The 18,239-nt window shown below is 40.3% G+C and overlaps 1 non-coding gene across 1 annotated transcript; it reads right to left on the bottom strand.

Moving 5' to 3' along the window:
• Positions 1 to 563: 563 nt before the first annotated feature.
• On the bottom strand, positions 564 to 757 carry LOC122919965. The gene has a single exon (XR_006386845.1). It is a non-coding gene; the product is annotated as a U2 spliceosomal RNA (small nuclear RNA).
• Positions 758 to 18,239: the final 17,482 nt, after the last annotated feature.

Consider the following 18,239-nt stretch of genomic DNA (forward strand, 5'->3'; position numbering starts at 1 on the left):
AACTGATAGGAATAGTACTACTTAAAACAGCACACATATTGGGATTGCACAGCACATTACACGGCGCACGCGCAGTGCCCCAAACTGGAATTAAGAGGACCGACCAAGCATCTTTTTCCATCTCCCGGTTCCTAAAATCGATTCCATATACACGTCCCCTGATAGGGGACATAACAGGGATTAAACTGATAGGAGTGGTAGTTTAAGTAGTATTATTCCTATCAGTTTAATCCCTGTTACGTCCCCTATCAGGGGACGTGTATATGTCATCGATGTTAGGAACCGGGAGATGGAAAAAGATGCTTGGTTGGTCCTCCTACTTCCAATTTGGGGCACTGCGCGTGCCATCTTATGTGCCACCAGATATGAGTGGTGTGTTAAGTAGTACTATTCCTATCAGTTTAATCCCTGTTACGTCCCCTATCAGGGGACATGTATATGGCATCGATTTTAGGAACCGGGAGATGGAAAAAGATGCTTGGTCGGTCCACCTACTTATAATTTGGGGCACTGCGCATGCAATCTATGGTGCCACCAGATAGGAGTGGCAGTTTAAGTAGTACTATTTCTATCTGGTGGCACAGTAGATTGCACACGCAGTGCCCCAAATTGGAAGTAGGAGGACCGACCAAGCATCTTTTTCCATCTCCCGGTTCCTAAAATCGATGCCATATACACGTCCCCTGATAGGGGACGTAACAGGGATTAAACTGATAAGAATAGTACTACTTAACACACCTTATAATAATGCAGAGAGAGGAGTCTGAAGAAGAGGAGTCAGAGGAGGAAGGTGGCTTTGAGGAGGTGGAAGACCAACCACAGCAGGCGTCCCAGGGGGCTTGTTGTCACCTTTCGGGGACCCTTGGTGTTGTACGTGGCTGGGTGGAGGAAAAGACCTTCAATGACATCAATGAGGACAAGGAACGGGACATGGCTAGCTTGGTATCCAACCTTGTGCAAATGGGCAGTTTGCGGTTGTGCAAATGGACTGTTTGCGGTTGTTTGCCGTGCGTTAAACGGAGAGTTTGGTCTGTCACTGTGAAGCGGGCGTAACCCTTACACTACCTGATCGATACAACATCATACCTGATGTTTTAAAGCACGTTATTCCAAACAATTTAGGAATGTTAGGTGATTTATGCCCTTTATGGATTAAAACCCGACTCTGCGTCAACTATGTAATTTTCCATGGGAGTTTTGCCATGGATCCCCCTCCGGCAACAGTCCAGGTGTTAGTCCCCTTGAAACAACTTTTCCATCACTATTGTGGGCAGAAAGAGTCCCTGTGGGTTTTAAAATTCGCCTGCCTATTGAAGTCTATGGCGGTTCGCCCGGTTTGCCCGTTCCTGAACATTTGCGGAAATTCGCGTTCACCGTTCGCGAACGGAAAATTTTATGTTTGCGACATCTCTAAATCCGGACCCATTCACTACAATGGGGCTGTGCACATGAGAAGTGATTTTCACGCATCACTTGTGCGTTGCGTGAAAATCGCAGCAAGCTCTATATTGTGCGTTTTTCCCGCAACGCAGGCCCCATAGAAGTGAATGCTAGGTGACGATCAGGATGGGGACCCAATTTTTATTATTTTCCCTTACAACATGGTTATAAGGGAAAATAATAGCATTCTTAATACAGAATGCTAAGTAAAATAGGGATGGAGGGGTTGAAAAAAAAAAAAAAAATCACCTCATCCATCTGTTCGCGAAGCCCGGCTTGTCTTATTTCTTCTTCTTTGAGGACCTGGGAGGAAAAGGACTTTTGGTGACGTCACTGCGCTCATCACATGGTCCATCAGCATGGGGATGGACCATGGTGATGTACCATGTCATGGACCATGTGATGAGCGCAGTGATGTCACCAAAGGTCCTTTTCCTCCCAGGTCCTCAAAGAAGAAGAAATAAGACAAGCCGGGCTTCGCGAACAAGTGGATGAGGTGAGTTCAATTTTATTTTAATTTTTTTACCCCTCCATCTCTAATTTACTAAGCATTCTGTATTAAGAATGCTATTATTTTCCCTTATAACCATGTTATAAGGGAAAATAATAAAATCTGCATAACACCTAACCCAAACCCAAACTTCTGTGAAGAAGTCCGGGTTCGGTTTTGGGTCCCAAACATGCCGATTTTTCTCAAACACGTGCAAAACACAGCGCATAAAAATCGCTCATTTTCTCCCGCAACGCCCGTGTGAAACCAGCCTAAGCCTTCTTTCACACTTAGTCCTTTTTATGGCATTTACTTTCTTTAGCATTTTTTACTTTTTTGTTGTTCTTGTCTTTATTGTTAAACCGTTTTTCTCTCTACCATTTTCCAACTTCCGTTGAGATTTCTTAGAAAAAACGCATGCTGCGTTTGGTAAAAGATTGCAAAAATGCACAAACACAGTGCAAAAAACACCCTGAAGAAAAGACGTTTTCTGTAATGCAGTAAATAATTTATTATATACTCTGCATAAAAAAAAAAAACAATGCCCAAAAATGACTACGGTATGTGTGAATCCAGCCTGACCTCCCTCCCCCTTGTTATAGTCTGTTCTTTGTTACCCTTCTCTTATGGCACCTAAAAAGTTCTGCCATATTGAGTAGAATTCAAGCATTTCAGAATGCAGTGAAGTGATTTTTAGGGAATATAAACTGACGACGTGCCGCTGGTATCAGCTCTGCGCACATTTCCATCCTCCCTGTAAGAGGATTGATATCCGTGCAGTGATGGGTCTTGCGAGGGTCTGCCATAAAATGACACTTCTTGAAGCAGAAAGATATTTAGCAATCTGACAGGAGAAAGTGTATTTTCTGGCTCAGGTTGTGAAAGGCTCAGTCCATTGTATCCAACACACCTGGATCGGCGGGCTGATTGCTTCCATCCCGCTGTGATAACGTTCCCTGCAAGAAGCAGAACATTTCAATTTTCACTGCTTGTTCTCCATAACTTTTATCTTGTTTTTAGGACTGAGCGGTTTTCAGCCTATCACTTGATTTCACATGCACAAGGAGGGGGAAACAGCCGCCTTAAAATGGGAAAAACATTGGAGAATTGTCCCCGACCTATTCAAAGATGCAACAAATGTATCATCATCCTGCAACAGTTTGATACATTTGTTGCTTCAAGCAAAACTGACTCTTCCCATTGTCCCAAAATATAGTCTCTTCCAAAAAGCCTTAAAGGGATTGTCCGCAGGGGCAGACATACCGTCGGTGTACACTGTGAAGCTACATAGGGGCCCAGCAGGCAAGGGGGGCCCATACTGCTATTAGCTGAAGGTTGGACTACACAGCCATAGTAAGAGACAAGGATCACCAACATTAGCCCTTCACTCTTGATAAATTAAAAGTAAGGGGCCCACATACTATATCTGCACAGGGGCCCCTACTATTTATGTGCCCCTCCTCTGGATTGTCCAGGATTTGAAAATCATGGCTACTTAGGTACAGAAATGGTGCCACCATGGTCCACAGGTTGTGTCCTGTATTGCAGCTGAGCTTTCGAAGTAAATGAAATAGAGCTGCTATACCACACGTAACCTGTGGGCAGGCGTGGCACTGTTTTGAGGAGAAAGCAGGCATTTATTTTTTGCACAACCCTTTTACTACAGTTAGATGCCTGAGTTCAAGGCACTTATTGCATATGCACAAGATATCTACCTCTGGGACATTTTGATGCCATTTGCAGCCCTCTAGCCCTTTCCCTGACATTTTTACAGCCATTTTAGTGCTCAAAAGTTCGGGTCCCCATTGACTTCAATGGGGTTCGGGTTCAGGGTCCCGAACTCAAACTTTTTTCTCAAGTTCGGCTGAACCCGTCGAACACGAACATCCGGTTGTCCGCTCAACTCTATTCACCAGTAAACCCTGCCTAACAAACAAACGAATTCCTGTCCCTACACTATCTCTCCCTTCTACTGCAGCTCTCCCTGACTGAGCCGAACCACGTGTCATTGGGTGCTATATATCACCCGATGACGCGTTCCGGCCAGCCAACCACTCTAACGCCAGTAACCAACATGGCAACGCCTTTACAGTGAGTGCCAGTACCACCGCACACGTTTATTGGCAGCCAACAAACGTGCGGGGAGGAAACTCGAGCTTTGCTCGAGAAAATAAAGTGTTCGACCGAGCATGCTCGCCCAAGACTAGTTGTACCATGAAAAATATTCTACAGTTTTCAAACCAGCTCCTGGATGTGAATACTTTTGTAATTGGATGTAATAAAAAAAGAAAATTGCATAGCCACTGAGCTATTCAGTAAAATCTATCTATATAGCGCCACCTGCTGTTTTTTTTATTTTTTTTATTATTTCTTTGTCCGGCTCACTGAGATGGCCGCACATGCTCTGTTTTATCCTTCCACTGCCTCCTGAGCTGTGATAGGGAGAATGGACAGGCCTTCTGAGATGCAACACAAAGGGCACTCGCCTTGAACCGTGAGCTTGATATAAATCTAGCAGAGCAATGAATGGGGAGATCTCTGGATCCATGTGAGGTGCAGGGCTGGTTCTAGCTTTGTTAGAAAGAGACTGTCATGTCCTATATGTTGTCTGATTTTCATTCTCTACAGTAGTCATGAAATAACCCCTTTAAAGGGGAGCTATCTCCTGTCCTGACCTAATATTAGAAGTTAACGGTCGGCACCCTGGTGGTAGGAGTAATTCCCAATATGATAATGGCAATAAATCACGGCACCCATTCGTTCCTCTACCCCATATTTGGCCGTGACCAAGGTCCAGGATGGGTAGAAACGCTAGTGTCAGCCCTTAAAATGGTCATTATGGTAACTCTTTAACCGCCTCTGGACCGCCTAACGCAGGATTGCGTTCCGGAGGTGGTCGATTAATTCCTCCGCGACGCGCCGGCGCGTCATCTCGCGAGACGCGAGATTTCCTGTGAACGCGCGCACACAGGAGCGCGCGTTCACAGGTACTGGAGGTAAACAAGCTGATCTACAGCCTGCCAGCGGCTATCATTCGCTGGCAGGCTGTAGATGCGATTTTTTTAACCCCTGAAAGGTATATTAGACGCTGTTTTAATAACCCCTTATTAACCCCTGATCACCCCATATAGAATCCCTGATCACCCCCCCTGTAAGGCTCCATTCAGACGTCCGTATGTGTTTTACGGATCCGCGGATCCACGGATCCGCAAAACACATACGGACGTCTGAATGGAGCCTTACAGGGGGTTGATCAATGACAAGGCGGTGATCACCCCATATAGACTCCTGATAACCCCCCTGTCATTGATCACCCCCCTGTAAGGCTCCACTCAGACGTCCGTATGTGTTTTGCGGATCCACGGATCCGCAAAACACATATGGACGTCTGAATGGAGCCTTACAGGGGGGTGATCACCCCATATAGACTCCCTGATCACCCCCCTGTCATTGATCACCCCCCTGTAAGGCTCCATTCAGACGTCCGTATGTGTTTTGCGGATCCGCGGATTCACAGATCCGAAAAACACGGACATTGGCAATGTGCTTTCCGCATTTTGCGGATCCGCACATTGCCAGAACTATATAGAAAATGCCTTTTCTTGTCCACAATTGCGGACAATAATAGGACATGTTCTATAGGCTCTACAAAAAACGCAGTGTTCGCCCGATCAGGCCTGATCTTGTGCGCACACTTGCGTTCAGTCCGCCCCACCGCAGTGACAGAATTTTTTTTTTCTGATCATTGCAAAAACACCGTAAAATCGCTGTGGCGCTATAAAAAGATCACTTTTGGGGGGCATGGCGAGTTCATAGAAGATTTTTTTTAAGTTAGCGGAAATAACTTGTGACAAAAAATTAAATCTCCCATGAACTCACCATACCCCTCACGGAATCCAAATGCGTAAACATTTTTAGACATTTCTATTCCAGACTTCTTCTCACGCTTTAGGGCCCGTAAAATGCCAGGGCAGTATAAATACCCCACAAGTGACCCCATTTTGGAAAGAAGATAACCCAATGTATTTGCTGAGGGGCATATTGAGTCCATGAAAGATTGAACTTTGTGTCACAAGTTAGCGGAAAAGGAGACTTTGTGAGAAAAAACAAAAAAATTAAAATTTCCGCTAACTTGTGCCAAAAAAGAAAAACACTTCTCTGAACTCGCCATGCCCCTCACGGAATACCTTGGGATGTCTTCTTTCCAAAATGGGGTCACATGTGGGGTTTTTATACTGCCCTGGCATTTTAGAGCCCTAAAGCGTGAGAAGAAGTCTGGAATCCAAATGTCTAAAAATGCCCTCCTAAAAGGAATTTGGACCCCTTTGCGCACCTAGGCTGCAAAAAGGTGTCACACATGTGGTATCGCCGTACTCAGGAGAAGTAGGGCAATGTGTTTTGGGGTGTCTTTTTACATATACCCATGCTGGGTGAGATAAATATCTCTCTATAATGACAACTTTGTATAAAAAAATGGGAAAAGTTGACTTTTAGAGAGATATTTTTCTCATCCAGCATGGGTATATGTAAAAATACACCCCTAAACACATTGCCATACTTCTTCTGAGTACAGCGATACCACATGTGTGACACTTTTTTGCAGCCTAGGTACCCAAAGGGGTCCAAATTCCTTTTAGGGGAGCATTTTTAGACATTTGGATTCCAGACTTCTTCTCACGCTTTAGGTCCCCTAAAATGCCAGGGCAGTATAACTACCCCACAAGTGACCTCATTTTGGAAAGAAGACACCCCAAGATATTTCGTGATGGGCATAGTGAGTTCATGGAAGTTTTTATTTTTTGTCACAAGTTAGTGGAATATGAGACTTTGTAAGAAAAAAAAAAAAATATCATCATTTTAAGCTAATTTGTTACAAAAAATAAAAAGTTCTATGAACTCACTATGCCCATCAGTGAATACCTTAGGGTGTCTACTTTCCGAAATGGGGTCATTTGTGGGGTATTTCTACTGTCTGGGCATTGTAGAACCTCAGGAAACATGACAGGTGCTCAGAAAGTCAGAGCTGCTTCAAAATGCGGAAATTCAAATTTTTGCACCATAGTTTGTAAACGCTATAAATTTTGCGCAAACCAATAAATATACTTATTGCATTTTTTTATCAAAGACATGTAGAACAATAAATTTTGAGAAAATATTTTTTATTTTTTTATTGAAAGTGAAAGTGAAAAATTTCATTTTTTTGCAAAAATTTCGGTAAATTTCGATTAATAACAAAAAAAGTAAAAATGTCAGCAGCAATGAAATACCACCACATGAAAGCTCTATTAGTGAGAAGAAAAGGAAGTAAAATTCATTTGGGTGGTAAGTTGTATGACCGAGCAATAAACCGTGAAAGTAGTGTAGTGCAGAATTGTAAAAAGTGGTCTGGTCATTAAGGGGGTTTAAGCTAGGGGAGCTGAGGTTGTTAACATAGATAAATTAAATTTTGCATATATAACCCTCTCCTGACGCGTCTGTTTTAGTAAGTATTAGCATCCCCCATGGAGCATCTATTGTTAAGACGCTATTTTGTGCTTTTCCTCTATTATTCCTTTCGGAAGTTTATGAATGATTCTGCAGTGAAGGTTCAGATTAGTTACCAGTTGGGGACGTGTCCCTGCACAGTCTGACACTATCTAATCAGTGTTACCAGTGTCAGCCTCTGCAGGGACACATCCCAAAATGTTACTCATCTGAACCTTAATAGCAGATTCATTAATAAACTTCTAGTAGGAATAATAACAGAATGACACTACAAAGCATCCTGAGAATAGATGCTTTAGAATTGTTTTTACAGACTGAATGCAAGTAGTTACTAAAGCAGAGGTGTCAGGAGAGGTGACGGCTCCTCTTTAGGTCTTGGAATAATTACAGCAAACAATATTATATTGCACTTGCTGGAGCTTTCATGCCTTCGTCGCCGAGATGAGGGAATAGAAATCAGAAAATTGTTTGACAAAGATTTATTGAAAACGTACAGCAGGAAAACCAAACTAGACAGCTGGTGGCGGAGAGCTGCAGCAGTTTTATAAGGCCAACATAAAAAGTGACGGGTGGAAGTTTTGGAGTCCTCAAAGTTTCTTTTACCTCAGTTATCACCTTAAAGTCTTTCAAAGGAGCTCCGGGGGTCTCCGAAGCCCGGACTCACCAACTGTTCTCTTACAGCTCCATAAAAGGCTTTATTCAGTGATAAATGTGCCATCTCTGTGGAGAAGACTCAGCAAGGAACCTCGGCTGCGCAGTCGTCTTCTTCCTTTTTCCTTAATGCCACTTACAAGGAAAAAGCGTTTGTTTATGTGTTTCTTGCCCTATCTGATTTCCTATGAGTGCCGAACAAATATTCATTAAATGAGGGGATTAAACTGGCCACGAGCAAAAATGCTTGTTACATCGATATAGCAAAAAGACCAAAATATTGCCAGGAGGCAACATACCGCTATATGATCTCTTGTCATCCGAAAGGGGCCATCAAGATCTCTGGTGTGCAAATGGTTAAAGAGATTCATTACTGCAGATCTAGCATACATCAAGAGCCATATGCTAGGATATGTGTCCATGGAGAGCTTGACGAAAATAATTGGCCTCCATCTTTTTATACTTAACATATATGAATACCAAAGACTTAACTATATGTTAACGAGGCGACGGTGATCTACAGGCGATGGGTTTATAGAATTTGTGCAATGTGAGTGAAGGTTACAAGAATTACAATGGAGATAGAAATGTTTCCATGTGGGAGTGCATGAGTTAAATTTCCTTCCCAGAAACCTAGATGTATGCAAATTAAAGTCTCAAGATGCATTAAAATACAGGAGAACTCTTATAACATTCTCTGCAGATTATAATCTGATTATGAAAAAGCACTGATTGAACAGTTCGAGGCTACCTCCAGGGAAAAATCTGGTGGTAGCCTCGAACTGTTCAACCAATGCTTTTTCATGATAAGATTTTCCTTTGCTGGTAACTGCAAACTCTGCAATCAGTGTTTTTTTATGGTACAATTTTAATTTGTATACTGTTGGGTTTCTGGGAAAGATATTAGCTTTTCTTTAAAAAAAAAACCAATAAGCCTATCTGATGCCAGTAGAAGAAAGATATGATGATTTGCATATATTATTTCCCAGAAATGAAGAGCATCATTGGTTGGGCTACTAATCATGCATACTAGATGGTCTCCCTAATGAGAAAAGCACCCCCGAGACCCAGACAAAGGCCACTTAGCTAAACAGGGCAAATTTCTCTTGAGATGCTCAGTTTTTTAATATTTTGGAGGGAGAAATGACTTGCAAATGTCGTTCAGAGAAGCATAATACTGGGACATTCAATAATCTTGTCCTTTTGGAAATAGAATGACTTAAAGGCTATGTACACCTTTGGAGGATTTTTATTTATTTATTATTATTGTATTTAACATATTATTGGCTGAAAAAATATTGAGCTATTCTGTCACAAAGGGTTAACTGTTTTTCTATATGTCTGACTGGTGCTTTTACTTTCACTTTGTGCCGGTTATCTAATTACCCTTATCTCTAAACTACTGAGAGGTCATAAACACTTATTTAAGCCACATTATTATCAGTAAGATAAAAACTGAGCTATAATGAGTTTTTATAAGGTCAGAGAGCAGAGATAAGGAGTCTGTCTGTTCATGAGATGACGGAAAAGACAAAAAATCTGCAGGCATCTAGTAGAGCGTCTCAGCTCTGTACAGAAAAAAGGATTACATATTGTTAATAAAGATTAAATAAATAAAAAAAATTTTAGCTCAAAATAAGTGCAATGTAATAATAATAATAATAATAATAATAATAATAATAAATACTCCCAATGATGTACAAAGCCTTTAAATGTCTCTTTTCCAGTGGAGTATTATGTGTGGGTCTCTCTCGTTAATAGTACTTTTGATTTGGCGAATCTTACCATAAATACATTTCGAGAAATTTGCTCATCTCTACAAAATGATACAAAATGCAAATTTGTGTCACTTAATTTTGTGCCACGTTTATTGATTGCATTAATTGTAGATAATCATTACCTATCTGTGGGTTCACCAGTATCATTTTATATTGAGGTGTTCATCCTCTGCAGCCTCCGTTAATCATTAGATTGTAAAGCTTTCCCATCACAGAATGGATGTGTCTCTATTCTAAATACATCACGTTCTCATTGTTACTCTGTTTATCCGCGTGTACCATTTGCATATTGAAAACAACGTGTTTGTGATTTGTTTAGCAACATTTTGTCATATTTGTGTCAGGACGTAAGAGAATATTTGTTTCAGACAGAAACTGTTTAGAAATTCTAATAAACAAGACACATTATGTATTTGTTTTCTGAAAACTTCCCACAATATCAATCATTTGTGGGAACTCATCACGGGACCCACTTCAATTAACTTGAAAACATGCTGGAGGCACGTATCTGATACACTGATGAAGAATTACAGTAAAATTAATTTTGTCAAATTTATGGTAATAATGTTGTAAGTGGATTGTAAACAGGAAAATAAAGAGAGGAGTAAATTAGTGAATTAGTGAAGCTTTTAGCTCAAAGATAGTAGCAAATTAGGCACCTTGGATAGATGGCAAATGTAAAATGATATAGTCGTATATATATTTTTATCCCTTAGATGACCACCAATGGGGTGTAATCCATATAACATTTGGGGGTCAAAACTTTTGCAAACTGATAAAAAGCTATGTATTTTCCCATTAAAAAAAAAACATCCCTGTGAGCCATTTCTATTTCTTTACCCTAGCCCCCAAATGTTTTGTCAAAATTCACATATTATATATTTCACATGTTATGTACCATGAGGGTGGCAACAGATCCTCAGCACATGGTAAATGACACATGGTCAGTGCTTTAGTCTTTTACTAAAATAACTGTTATAATGTGTGCATTGGGCCCCAGGAGCTTAGAGTTGATATGCTGTGTGTATGGAGCCTATATGGGGTACATGAGTCCCTCCGGTTCTTCACTTCGGAGCTGCAGACACCTGTGTATCATGAAGGTGCTCCGCAATACGCCAATCCAATTAAATACATGGCATACAGTATGGACACATAGACTTCTATATTACAACTCTGAGCCCTAATGCCACTGCCTCCATGTCATTATATCCGTCATTATATCCGCCACGTGTAAAGACCTTTTAACTCCATAGCGACATTTGCAGCGTAGTTAACATCATGGGCTAAATATACACATCATGGGGATGTCACTGGCTGAGGAGACTTTACCGTATATAGCGGATGACTACGAGTTCAGAGATAAATCTGATGTGGCAGTGGACACATATCTAAGCAGTTAGAGGAAGGGGACTCTTTCTAACCCTGCATCAGCACTCTAGCATCACATTCCTGGTGCATCCATAGGTTACCATGGCTGGTAGGGGCCATCTTTGTACTCCTATTTGGCCCAGACAGACGCATTATATACTGCTATACAAAAGTATTTCAGTGTGTGCATTGTATAAATGATCAAGCTAATACAAGGTCATGTCCCCTACAAAAATTTTAAATAAAATAAGATGTTAAAGGGAATGTTACCAGTGACCTCCCTATCAATCTGTTTGCATAGACACATAGCTGTGGTTCACCTGATTAAAATACTGTTTTCTTTTGTTGCTCTGGGGCTTCCTTCCCGAGCTATGATGCATTTCCTTAAAGTGTAACTGTCATTCTTTTTTTTTATTTTTGTAATGTATAGGGGCAGTGATACTAACCATTTTTGTAATATAATAAAATTTACTAAAATTGTACATTTCTATTAGGAAAAAATGACTCTAAAGTGGCCCAATTTGAGCCTTAGTAACGCTCCTCTGTCTTCTGTTTACATAACAGTGGAGACTTGCTCAACATTGACTGTTATGTAAACAGAAGACAGAGGAGCGTTACTAAGGCTCAAAATGGGTCACTTTAGAGCTATTTTACTAATAGAAATGTATGATTTCAGTAATTAAAGTATATTACAAAAATGGTTATCAATTCCCATTTACATTACAAAAATAAAAAAAAGAATGGCAGTTGCACTTTAACCACTTCACGACCGCCCATTGACTATAAAAGTCCTATGGGAGGTCGTTTATCTCTGAATGGACGTTCTGGAACATCCATGCAGAGATGGCAGCTGCACGCTAATCGTGCAGCTGCAGAGCGGGTTGCCCACTGTCAGTGACAATAGGAGAACCCAGAGAGACGGCAGGGACCGTTTCCCAGTGTCCCTGCCATCTAGATAGCTGTATACACAGCACTCAACGAGCACTATGCGCTTCCTCGCCCGGCCTAGTGGTCATGTGATCGCTGATGCCGGGAGAGTGCAGGAGCTGTCGGGTCTTCTACAGACCTCGATCAGCCCTGCACTGAGGCTGTACAGTGCAGTATTCTGCTGTACAGCCTCTCTGGGGGGTATATTCCCCCTGTAACTAAGGCTACTATTTTAGCCCCAATTACAGGACAAATCAATAGTGAAAAAATAAATTAAAAAATGAAGTTAAATGTCCCCTAGAGGTCTTGTATGGTCTTATGGGAAAAGCAAAGTGTAAAATAAAAATAAATAAAAAAAAAAGTGTAAAATTAAAAAAAAATAAAACAAAAGTTTTCACATAAAAAAAAAAAAATTAAGTAATTATTGTTTTTTTTAAATGAATAAAATTGACATATTTGGTATTTTCGCGTCCGTGAAGGCCGACTCTATAAATATATCACATGATCCACCCCGTCCGATAAAGTCCATAATAAAATAAAAATAAAAAATGGTGTAAAAAAAGCCAGTTTGTCGCCTTACATCACAAAAACTGCAACATCAAGTGATAAAAAAAGCGTATGTCCCAGAAAATGGTACCAATAAAACTGTCACCTCATCCCGTAAGAAAATAAAGCTATGGCTCTCAGACTATGGAGATTTTTGGTTTCAAAAATGCTATTATTGTGTAAAACTTAAATAAATAAGAAAAAGTATACATATTAGGCATTGCCACGTCCGTAACAATCTGCTCTATTAAAATGTCACATGACCTAACTGCTCAGATGAGCGCTGTAAAAATAAATAAATAACTAAGAACTGTGCTAAAACAACCAATTTTTTTAAGTGCAATAATGAATGATCGAAAAATCATATGTACCCAAAAATAGTACTAATAAAAACGCCAACTCTTCCTGTAAAAAACGAGCCCAAGCACAAGACGATCGGCAGAAAACTAAAGAAAAATATGGCGTTCAGAAAATCGAGACACAAAAACATATTTTTTTTTTCAAAAATGCTTTATTATGTAAAACTGAAACAAAAAATAAAGAAAGTAGACATATTTGATATCATTGCGTCTGTAACAACCTGCTCTCTAAAAATAGCACATGATTTACCCTATCAGATGAATGTTGTAAAAAATAAAGCAGTGCCAAAACAGACATTTTTTGGTTCCCGTGCCTCACAAAAAATGTAATATAGAGCAAATTAAAAATCATATGTACCCTAAAATAGTACTAATAAAACTGGCACCTTATCCCCTAGTTTCCAATATAGGGTCACTTTTTGGGAGTTTCTACTGTACATCAGGGGGGCTTCAAATGGGACATGGCATCTAAAAACCAGTTCAGCAAAATCTACCGTCCAAAAAACCATATGCGCTCCTTTTATACTGCTCCCTGCCGTGTGCCCGTACATCAGTTTACAATCACATGTGGGGTGTTTCTGTAAACCGCAGAATTAGGGTAATAAGTATTTAGTTTTGTTTTGCTGTTAACCCTCGATGTGTTGAAAATCTGCCAAAAAAGGGAAATTTACAAATTTCATCTCCATTTTCCTTTAATTCTAGGGTTAACAAAGTTTGTAAAATCAGTTTTGAGTAACTTAAGGTGTGTAGTTTCTACAATGGGGTCATTTATGGGGGTTTCCACTATGTAAGCCCCACAAAGTAACTTCAGAACTGAACTAGTCCTTAAAAAAGTTGACTTTGGAAATTTTATAACATTTTAAAAAAATTACTTTTAACTTCCTAAAAAAAAAAAATTACATTAGCAAAATCATGCCAACATAAAATAGATATATGGGGAATGTTAATTTAGATTTTATGAGGCATCACTGTATTTAAAGCAACGGGATTCATATTTAGAAAACAGTGATTTTTTTCACATTTTCGCTAACTTTTGAATTTTTTTTATAAATAAAGGTAAAACATATTGACTCAAATTTACCATTAACGTGTCACAAGAAAACAATCTCTGAATGGTGTGGATAAGTAAAAGCGTTCCAAAGCTATTACCACATAAAGTGACACATGTCAGATTTGCAAAATTAGGCCTGGTCAGGAAGGGGGTAAAATGGCCCGGTCTGAAAGTGGTTAATATCCTTGGTGCAATAAGGGCTTCCCCATTGCCCTTGTTTCTCCCAGTCTCCACTCCTTTCTGTGACTAGCCCCTTCCTAACTGCTTTGCCACTGCCTGACCGTGTCAATCAAAGCAGCAAAGGAGGAACTGACCACAGAAATGAGTAAAGCTTGGGTGCAACAAGAGCAAGGATGATGTCCTCATTGCTCCAAAGTCCTAATTTGCATACTAGAAAAAAGTATAACTCAGGAACGGAGCCTCAGATAAACAAGAGAAAATCAGGTGAACTACAGCTATGTGTCTAGGCAAATAGCTGGAGGTCGCTGGAGACAGCTGGAGATTACCTTAAAAAATAAAAAATAAAAAACGTAAAACACACGAAATCTTTCTCCTTGCAAAATGCTTTATAATGTGAAAACAATGTTAAAAACATAGAGAAAAAACATAAAGGTATTTATGCAACCGTAATGATCCAAACAATAAAAAAAATCCATTATTAATCTAGGTAAATTACATTAAAGAGTTTATCCCATGATTGATGTAAAAAAATTAAAATCAGACATCATATTCTACATGACAATAACTTTCTATCAAAGCTTGAACCAGCCCTGTACCTCACATGGGTCCAGCTCCAATTGCTCGGCTAGATTATCTTCAGCCTGGAAGCTCAGGGGGTATGTCCTTGCTGCTGAGCACATTCGACCAGCTCAGCGAGACGAACAAAAAATAAGGAAAAGAACAAACAGCAGGTGGCGCTACACAGGTACATTTTATTGAATAGCTCTGTGGCTATACAAAATTTTTAATTACAATTACAAAAGTGTTCACAGCCAGGTGCTGGTTTGAAAAATGTAGAATATGTTTCATGACATGTCCTTTAATGAGTAAATGAATGGAATAATGTATAAATAAATAGATAAATAAATATATTACATTATGTAAAGAGAGTGTTATTGTCCTGTAATAGATATCCAGTTTGTGACGAATATCGCACCTCGCAGCCCGCCTGACGTCACTACGTCGGGCTCACGCGATACGGTTTCTTCACTGGTAACCAATACATGACATTATGGCCTCCCTGGGAGTATGTAAGGTCAGCTTGGCACAGTTTACGCAGACACCTCCTGGCCACAGGGAGGCACGGGGAGTAAGAGATGGGGGTTCACGCTACCTCCGGTGTGACACAAAACTCAATCGCAACCCTGACAAGCTGGGAGGGCCTTTTTACTGCCCCAGTGAAACAGAGCTCTGCCAGCCCGGTAGACTGCCACCAGTTCCTCATTAGATATAAGCCCAGTTCCTCATTAGATATAAGCCCGATTATATCGGGTCAGGAACCAACCCCAGGTAGCGTATAATGTTATGGCGATACACGGACGTGGGGATTCGTGGATCGAGATACAGCACAAGATTCATTTATATATTTAATTGCCTTAAGGGCGCACTAGACATATCACTATATACACATAGATATATACAATGGTCCAATATGCAAATACAGATGATATGGTACAAATAGAGTTAAACAGATCAAAAGTCAGTTACCGGGTAGATGAGTAAACCTTTGGGTTATGATGATGAATGCTATAGCCACACGGGAGCAGTGACATCAGCAGGTTGTCCATGGTCCCTCCAAACACTTTACATGATGTCACTAGATTACTATTTTAAATATATACTTGGCAGCGGGTTTGCCAATGACAGTGCACCTTGATCTATATATCAAGGAAGGTGTAATATATTTCTACCACATTACACAATGTGACCCCCTTCAGAGAAAGACCCTGGCCTCTGGCCTGCATAGGACTTTTCACCTGTAGATGGTCACTCCCCTCCCTCCCTCGGGGGAATCCCACTCTCCCTTGCTCCAGTGAGGCAGCTAAGAATCCAAAAACCCATTATGGATCATAGCTCCTCACCGGAAGATCATAGGGAGATGGTTCTTGCAGCAACAGATCTGGCTGGGTTCCAGCTACAAGTGGAGAACATGGCACCGTTATTTGGTTCCTGCTAGGAGTTATCTGTATCTCCCCTTCCTTACCCCCTACTTGCAAAGGAAGGCCACGAGAATGTCCGTCTCGGTCCCAGGGTCGCAGATATGTAACTGGTTTATTTATGCGATGGATGGTCAATTAATAATCTCCTATGAACTCCCGTTCCATGATGTCTAATTAATTTGAGTAATCTATGTAATTAGCTCAGACCCTCCACAGGGTTTTTTCCTGTATGATGAGTTAGCCTCCATGCTGGCTGAGTAGGGTGTGAACTATAGACACGTGGCCTGTTTTGAAGCCTGGGGGCCTGCTTTCTCTGCTAGCTGACAGCAAATGGCGCCACATTCCTCACACAGTCCATGAATGCGATGAACCCAAGAGCTCTGAGGGATACATTCCTTAAGAGTTGTAGGACATAAATATATCAGACACATTCATTACTGATCTGAGCGTGTCAAAGGTTGTCGTGAGCTCTTACTCCCAGATTCCCTTGTCCTTCTAAAATTTGAAATTCCATTTTAATATCAATAATTTCATGTCTGTGATGTTGTGGTCATAGCTGTGAAAAGTGTTTCAGCACCGGCAAATCCTTCCTTTCTTTTTTTTTGTAGGTCATGTCCAGTAGGACATTTGGTACGTACAAACAGACCACATTTGACGTGGATCTTGTAGTCCTGATCTGTATTAGGGAACTGCACCTTGTCAGTGGTCATTATGTATTGACACGTCTTACATTTGGTCTGGTTGCAGGGAAATGTTCCTGTTGTTGGAGAGTACAGTGAGCTTCTGACAATTATATTTTTTTAAGATTTGGGGCCTGTCTATAGCACAGGAGGGGGGATTCTGGAAATATGGATTTAAAACTGTCATCTATTTGTAGTATTGGATGTAATCTCCAAGAAAACCCTAGGTGTCTACTAGAGGTACCGTATGAGTTTAATATTGTATTGTAGGAGCTCACATCTTGGTAATCTGAAGGCTCTGGCAGTTTTGTTTTCTACTGTAATTGGATGGTATCCCTTACTAAAAAAATGACTTTTTGAAGTTTCCAATGTATTCATCACAGGTGGTTGTATCTGATGGCTCGACTGTAGATAATGGAGTTTTTTTATGTGTTTGGGGTGGAAGCTATCCCACCTGACGCACACTGTGTAGCTGGTTGGTTTCTGGTAAATCATTATTTCTATTTTATTGTTCTGTATCTTGATGATTGTGTCCAAAAGGTTTATTTCAGTAAAGGAGTATATGAGTGGTAAATTGATCGTGGGATGAAACTGATTGAAGCATTCATGAAATATTTTTAGTTGTTCAGATCCAGTCTAAATGATTATGATGTAATCAATGTAATGGTAATAAGCCAAGGGTTTGATGGGGCAGGAGGACAGGAAGTCACTGTCAAGCTTTTCCATGAACAGATTTGCATATTGTGGTACCATTTTGCTTCCCATTGCTATGCCGTTCTTCTACCGTAGCTTTCACTAAATAAAAAGTTATTATGGGTGAGGATGAATTTTGTAAGTTTAACAACTATCAACCACTGAAGAATAAAAAAAAATATTTCCTTATATTTGCTGTCTAACACTGTACAAATATATGTTTTACTTTAACCAAATGGAGGATTCCAGAATGTATAGAATTATTATAGAACTAAAGACGCTTCTGAAGAACAGGTACAACTGGACATTTTATTTTTATCCAAGTACAAGAAAGAGAATTTAATTTCTAAAGGTCTCAGACTTACAAATCCAGTTCTAAACACCTACAATACTGGCTATGCACAGAACCTGTGCTACAGGACTTCTGAGAGACTGAGGAATCACCTTGTACCTATCTTCTACAACATCAAATGTCAGGTCCAAACGGAAGCTGAAAAACTGAGAAACTTAGAGCACAAAACAATACTCCAACAGTACTACAACGTGCAGACATTCCGATGCACAAGGACAAGAAACTTCACAGACTAAGACTTAAAGCACAGCTCAACACAAA

This window comes from Bufo gargarizans, chromosome 9 (assembly GCF_014858855.1).
Source record: "Bufo gargarizans isolate SCDJY-AF-19 chromosome 9, ASM1485885v1, whole genome shotgun sequence".
Taxonomy (NCBI): domain Eukaryota; kingdom Metazoa; phylum Chordata; class Amphibia; order Anura; family Bufonidae; genus Bufo; species Bufo gargarizans.